Source organism: Suricata suricatta, chromosome 16 (genome assembly GCF_006229205.1).
Source record: "Suricata suricatta isolate VVHF042 chromosome 16, meerkat_22Aug2017_6uvM2_HiC, whole genome shotgun sequence".
Lineage (NCBI taxonomy): Eukaryota > Metazoa > Chordata > Mammalia > Carnivora > Herpestidae > Suricata > Suricata suricatta.
This window is the reverse complement of record NC_043715.1, coordinates 31,251,869-31,259,006: the sequence shown is the minus strand read 5'-3', so window position 1 is coordinate 31,259,006 and position 7,138 is coordinate 31,251,869. Positions and strand designations below refer to the sequence as shown.

Here is a 7,138-nt window from a genome sequence, read left to right as displayed (position 1 = left end):
ATTTTCTGGGTGGGTCTCACCCAATCAGTTGAGCCCTAGATTTAAAGAGTCATAAGGATTTGAAGTCTCCTCGCCGGCTTTGAGGGTGAAGGGACCACGTGGAAGGAATGTGAACAGGGCATGGGAATAGAGAGCAAGCCTGGGGGGGGCAGCATGCAAAGTGGGGCTCCATGCCCTCAAGTACAAGCAACGGAATTACGCCAACAACTCGCAGGAGTTTGGAAGCAAATTCCTCCAGAGCCCCCAGAGAAGAATCCAGTCTGGCTGACACCTTGATTTGGGGCTCATGAGTTCCTGCGCAGGGAACCCAGGTGAGTTCGCCCGAGTTCAAACCCACAGAACCGTGAGATAAAAAAAAAAAATGACTGCTGTTTCAAGCCGCTAGATTTGTGTTAATTCATTGTACAGCAGTAAAAACCCATAACTGTGGGGCGCCCGGGTGGCTCGGTCGCTTAAGTGTCTGACTGTTGATTGGGGCTCAGTCAGGGTCTCACAGTTCGTGAGATCGAGCCCCACGTAGGGCTCTGTGCTGACAGTGCAGAGCCTGCTTGTGTTTCTCTCGTGGGCTCTCTCTGCTTCTCCCCTGCTCGAACTTTCTCTCTCGGAGTAAGTAAACGTTAAAAATGACATAAAATAAAACAAAATAAAATGTTTAAAAAAAACCGTAATTGTTGATTCAGAGCAATCAAAGCAGAAATCACTGTGGTACATTTGTCCTTACTCCGTGACAATGTGGGCAAGGCAGGTGTCTCCATGTCTACAGGTGACGAAATAGACTCAGGGAGACTCAGGGGCCTGGCCAGGACACTCAGCCAGTGATTGGAGGCCAGGCAGCTTGGATGGGGCCTTTCCTGTGACTTAGTGTGGGGCAATTTCCTTTACTCTCTCTTGCTTTGAAGTGGGAAAAAGGGGAGCATTGCGTTGCAAGAGGCATTGCAAGAAGGATCTTTGAAAGAAATATGAAACAATTCGTGGAAGGACACACCAGGCAAGGAATTCTACGGCTTGGTTAGAGAGGCCCTTTCTTCAACTCTTGTGTCGGACCAGAAAAGCTTGTTAGGGAAAGGACTCACAGCTGTGAGCCAGTGACATGTGGGGGCAGGGTGTGGGGCCACCGCACCAGAAGCTGATGGCGGGGAAGCTTTATTTGGGTGACCAAGGGCAAAGACACACAGGCCTGCAATATCGAGACGAGTAGTGTCTGCAGGCTGACCTCCCAGATGGGCGGCGTGCCTAGGTGGAACTGCCCCCATGACTGGTCTGCCTTCTTTGCCGCCAGCTCCCACCTGGCCAGCTGCACCCCTCAGAGGGGTCCCTGACTTAGCATCATGGAGCAGACAAGTCATTTGGAACCACCTCCTGTGGGCACAAGTGGACACTGAGGTCCAGAAAAAGGATGAGACTTGTACAAGGTCATGGGCGCCCCGACTTTCCGTTTCCAACACATACACACACACTCTCTCACTCCTCTCTCTCTCCCTAGCTGTAATATCATGGCAATTCTCTCTGTAGGTTACTGATCACTTCCTGATGAAGCAGAGCTCCTTCCCAAGCACATTTAGGATGTGTGTGTCCAGCATGAGTCGGAACTATGCGTTTACTATTGTCCTAATAATAATGAAGTCCAGACTGATAGAGTGCAGACCCGGGGCTGGATGAGGTCATGAAAGCCTGCGGGCTAACTCACTTTGAACCACGAGCCCATGAAGCGGTCGGGGTCCTTCACAAAGGTTTCTGCCCAGCGGCAGGTCCAGGTTTTTAGGCCCTGAGGCTTATACAAGTTTGCAGATCCTTTGGAAGGGGAAAGAAAGTGACAAATATAAAATTAGGCGGAGGGTCTTGGAAGGAGCCCAAGGGAGAGAGGAGCTCTGAAGCATTATGGTAAGTGTGCCTCAGTTTCCCTTTCTCCTTGGCACATGTTAGCTTTGCCTTTTCCTGTCCCCATGATGTTAGCAAGGCCACCTGACTTACACGGGTCAATCAAATGGAAATAGACTTCGTTTGTGTCGCTTCCAAGAGGAAGTTTTAACCCTCGGTGTGTGATTCCTGACTCTTTATCCTCATGTTCACGGCCCTACACTGATGGTGGACGCATGTGACAAGATGGAGTTTTCTGCCCCCCCCCCCCCCAAGGACTCTGGATCATTACAGTGATTGGAGAGTCCCCGTCTCTTACCGGCCCTGTATCAACCCGCAGTGAACACAAGGCGTTAAGTGAGAAATGAGCTTTGGCTCTACTAATTGACCAAGGTTTGGGGGATTTTTTTCTTTTCTTAACCACAGCAAATCTAGCATCACCTAACTGATAGAGACATGGTACTGCCACTGCTCCCATGTTCTGGATGACAAATCAAAAAACAGAGAGGTTTAGTAACTTGCTCACGATCACACAGCTGGTAAGTGGTTGACTTGGGATAAAGTGTCCTGGTTTTCCAGGGACATTAGGGAAGGGTGGAGGCTTTATCAGGACATATTTGTCCCATCTCAAGGCTGCAGTCAACTCCAGCTCATGGCAGTGAAAGAGGAATGTGGGTCCATTGTTGCCAAATAGTTATTTATATTTATTTTCATTGATTGAGCGAGTGAGTATTTATTTATTTTGAGAGAGAACATGCACGAGCCAGGGAGGAGCAGATAGAGAATCCCAAGCAGGCCCCACACTGTCAGCACAGAGCCTGATACAGATCTTGATCTCACGAACTGTAAGGTCATGACCTGAACTGAGACCAAGAGTCAGACACTCAACCCACTGAGCCAGCCAGATGCCTCTTTGCCACATCTTTTAAAAGAAAGGCCGTAAACCCAGGGTTTCCATGTGAAATCCCAAGTATTATAAACAGGCTGATTGAAGGCTTTTTATTTACTTTTTAACACTATGAGGTCGAGGCATCGGTGACCTTGATTTGGTTTGCCAGTGTGAGATCTTAGGACCTCCCACCTCTCATTAGGAAACAAAGACTACTGGAAATTCCCGCTGGTAGCAAGTCTGTGCTACGTGACGGGCTGTGAGATGCGCAGTCCCAGAGGGCTTCACGGTGACATGAATGACTGCAGTCGGATGCCCAGTGCCTGGAGAGGAGACTCATGCAGCAAGACATGGGGGCAAGGGTGTTTCTGAAAACCTAACTGTCACTGTGAACGCGGGGTGTCACTCCCCCAGAGAGACCAGGGGCATCACGGAACAAGTCTTTCCAGAAACTGGAGATGGGCTCAGACCCCAAGTGAGCCCCTCCCTGACTGACATCTGACCTGTCTCTTCTTCAGCTCTTTGTCTTTGGGGCTCAAGCCTATCCCCGGGGAGTGGGACAATGAAGAGGTAAGAAGGTTCTGTGCCCGTCACTCCTAACACTAAGGCTCTGACAAGGAAAGTCATGGTCAGATGAGATGTGCACGGGTCCAAGAGCATATGACCTCCTGCATTAACCCAGGGGTTCCCAAGGCATAGAGGGGACCATGACATGCCATGAGAATAAATGGGCCAGGGGCAGCTGGCTGACTCAGTCAGCACAGCATGGGAACTTGATCGCAGTGTTGTGAATCCAAACCCTACGTAGGGCATAGAGATTACTTTAAAAAGAAGAAGAGGGGCACCTGGGTGGCTCAGTCCGTTAAGCGTCCGACTTCAGCTCAGGGCATGATCTTGCAGTTTGTGAGTTCGAGCCCTGCATCAGGCTCTGGGCTGACAGCTCAGAGCCTAAAGCCTGCTTGGGATTCTATGTCTCTGCCTCTCTCTACCCCTCCCCCACTCATGCTCTGTCTCTCAATAATAAATAAACGTCAAAAAATTAAAAAAGAAAAAGAAGAAGAAATGGGCCATCTATGGAAATAGAGTCTTAGAAGCAAAGCCTCTTGGAGAATTGAGTAACACGATGAAGCCAAACCCCTTTGCTGCAGGACTTCTCAGAGTTTTAAGGTCCCACGAGCACTGGGCATCTCCTAGGCACACGTGCACCCTGCACTGTCATGGAGTCTTCTTTTTCCCAGAACCTCTTGGAAAAGCATGTCATAGAGAACATTCTTTGAGACCCGCTGTGGCGTGTCTTTGTGTCTCACGTGTGGCTTCTCTCCTCACCTCTTGACATCCTTGCCTCTTTCTTTCAGGTTTCTTTAAGAATTGCAGCTTCCTCTTTCCAGGAAATGAATGGCTCATTCCTAGGTATCCGTTAGTTTAAAAGACCAGGGGGACCAGTCGGAGATGGGGGGAGGTCTCTGTCACTGAACCGCCTGTCCTTGGGCACTCTGCGCTCGCCCTGCTGTCTCCCCCGGTTCCCCACTCAGGAGTGACTGTCACAGATGGAATGTCCAGCCCGGGGGAGGCCACTTCGAGGGACTTGGGAGGTAGCAGTTCTAAAGGAAACACTCTGCCTGGGGACATGTACTGGGGAGGAGGAAAAGGAAGGGGGGGAGAGGAGCCCCTGAGTGGCTGACCAAAAGGGGCCCCTTTTATGGCCTTCCTGTTTATGGCCGAGAAGTAAACAGCTCGGGAGCCAGGTTGTCTCTGACGGCAGCTGGGGCACTGGCTCAGACTGGCTGGGGACCTTCTCTTTCTGGGTGGCAGTAGGCGGGGAATCTGCCAGGCACGCTAGTCTCAGGGGCGTTTTTTTTTTTTTTTTTTAATTTACTGGCATCTTGGGACTTTTTCCTTCACCTCACACCATCTGCTTCACCCACATATGGGTCCTGCTGCTTTTGGGGGACAGCTGGGGATCTGCGTGTGCATGGGCTCGGGGTACAGATCCCAGCCGCACCACTCAGCAGCTGTGTGACTTCAGGTGAGCCCTGAACCTCTCTGGGCCGGCGTCCTGTGTAGTGAAGCACAGGAGGGACTTAGGAGGTGGAGACTGTGCCCATGGACAGCAGGTGAGACCGCCTGGCATGCGGTAAGTGTCAACACATGTTTATTGTTAAGATTCTTACTTCAACCCCCCGCCCCCATCCTTGACTCAGCCCCCAGGGCCTGGGCAGGGGAGTGGTAGGCTGGGGAGGTGGTCAGGCCCACCTCTCCGAGATTCTGCAGCCTTGGTCGATGCAGCAGCTCTTTCTCTCTCTCTCCGGACTGGAACCCCAAGCACTTTGCCTCCCAGGAAACGCAGGCTGTGATGGACGAGAAGGTTCTCTGGCCGGGAAGAAGAACAGGACGCCAGAGGCGGCAAACACCAGGAGAATCAATACACTATAATTATCAGGGATGGTGTCTGTGGGGGGTGGGGCGACCTGGGGACAGAGCAGACCGAGGAGGGGCGGGAAGATGACACACGCGCATCCTGATGGATGCAGGGGACGCGTGAGCAGGAGCAAGCATATGCTCGCACTGAGAGCTGGACAATCCGACACATGCGCGCCTTCGGGCCCTCGTGGGCAGCATGGGAGGGGCAGGAGTGAGAGCTGCTCGCCATTCTGTGCAGCCCTGACGTCCGTGTGTCCATCCAGACGCGTCACCGTGCGCATTTCTTCAAATCCCCCAAGCCCTTGCCCGTTCACACCAGTCCCTTGAATTACTAATAAAAACCCAAGACCCCAAGTATAATATCCGGAAAGATACCGTATAAACTCTTCAATGGGAGGATGGGAGTTTCTCATGCCTCCTCTCGTCTGCTCGGCTGAGACCGTCACAGTACAGATTGTCGGATTGTCACGTGTGGAGTCAGCAACGCCACTTTAACATCACCGGGTCTGCCTCGGCTCGGAATGTCATGCTCCTTCTGCCCTCCTCCTGCTCCCATGCAGTTTCTGATGGAGAACTTCTGCAGTCGGTGTGGGAATCTGTCACGCAGGAGTGGAAGGCCAGCCTCAAGGACCCACGGGCCGTTTGCGGGCTCCACTACATGTCACTCGGCGTATAAGCCCTCCTCAAAAGTTGCTGACCCCCAATACGTGCCGCAAGGAGGCCTCAGCCCCAGAAAGTCTGTATGTGTTTCCTTGGCCTTCCACCCGCCCTGCGCCCCACTTTGATCCAGTTACCTCCACAAGCACACAACGGGCCTTGACCAAGGTCATAGGCGTTGACGCGTCTCCTAGCGGGACCCTCACGGAAGGGACGTATCTGTGACCCTCAAATAGGCTGAGTCCCTGCCCGCCTTTTCTTGAAGATAATACTCTTGAAAGCAAACACACAAGCGAGGAGGCTTGGTTGACTCGGGCTTTGCGGCAAGCGAGGCGCTGGGCGAGGTGCTCCACCAGCAGGAGCTCGCTCAGCCGGCCTGATCTCCGTGCTACCAAAAGGGCCCATCTGTTCCCTTGTTTGTGGGTGGGGGTGCTGGACAGAGTCAGCACCTGCCACAGGTTAGATCAGGCCCCCCAATGCCCCCGAGGAGACGATGAGGAGAAGATGAAGGTCACGCCGTGAACCCCCTTCCTGCACATGAACTCTCTTTACTCCCTGCCGTGCTCCTCACAAGGGGACCAGTTAGGGACATCTGTCCACCTGTGGGCAGACTGAGACACCCCAAGCCCAGTCTTTTTACCGAGGGATCCCTCTTCTACCCAGCCAAGGGGGCGCACAGAAAGTTCTTCCTTCTGCTTCCAGACAGCAGGGAAGATCTCCAGGTCTTCCTCACCCGTCCCCGTCCCCACCCCCACCTCAAAAGGTGGACACCCCTGAGGTCACCTTCTCCAGCTCTAGCTGACACATCTTACAAGCAGGTCAGCCCCCTAGCCCTTGGCTGCCCAGGGGGCTGAGGGCAGGAGCCTGGGGCCAGTGGGCCTTCTCCACCTGTGCTCAGACCTCGGGGTTCTGTCTGTACTCTCTGGGCGGTGCCATCCAGAAAGATCCCTGCTGTCTGGAAGCAGAAGGAAGAACTTTCTGTGCGCCCCCTTGGCTGGGTCGGGGAGGGATCCCTCGGTAAGAAGACTGTGGGCTTGGGGTGTCTCCGTCTGCCGCAGGTGGGCAGATGTCCCTAACTGGTCCCCGTGTGAGGAGCACGGCAGGGAGAAAGGAGAGTCCTGCGCAGGAAAGGGGTTTGGATCTTTAATCACTCAGCACAGCCTCCGCCTTCTAAGGAGACTATGACTCCTTTCTTCTTTCTTTCTTTTCTCTCTTTATTTCTCTTTCTCTCTTTCTCCCACTACTCCCTCTTTCTTTCTTTCTTTCTTTCCCTCTCTCTCCCTCCCTCCCCCCTCTCTTTCCCCCCTCTCTACT

The 7,138-nt window shown here is 52.9% G+C and overlaps 1 long non-coding RNA gene across 1 annotated transcript; it reads right to left on the bottom strand.

Annotated features, from left to right (window-relative positions):
• Window positions 1-4,881: 4,881 nt before the first annotated feature.
• Window positions 4,882-5,747, bottom strand: LOC115280915. Its single transcript, XR_003903992.1, has 2 exons — window positions 5,543-5,747; window positions 4,882-5,116 (listed from the first exon to the last, which is right to left on the bottom strand). It is a non-coding gene; the product is annotated as an uncharacterized LOC115280915 (long non-coding RNA).
• Between the last annotated feature and the right edge of the window lie 1,391 nt (window positions 5,748-7,138).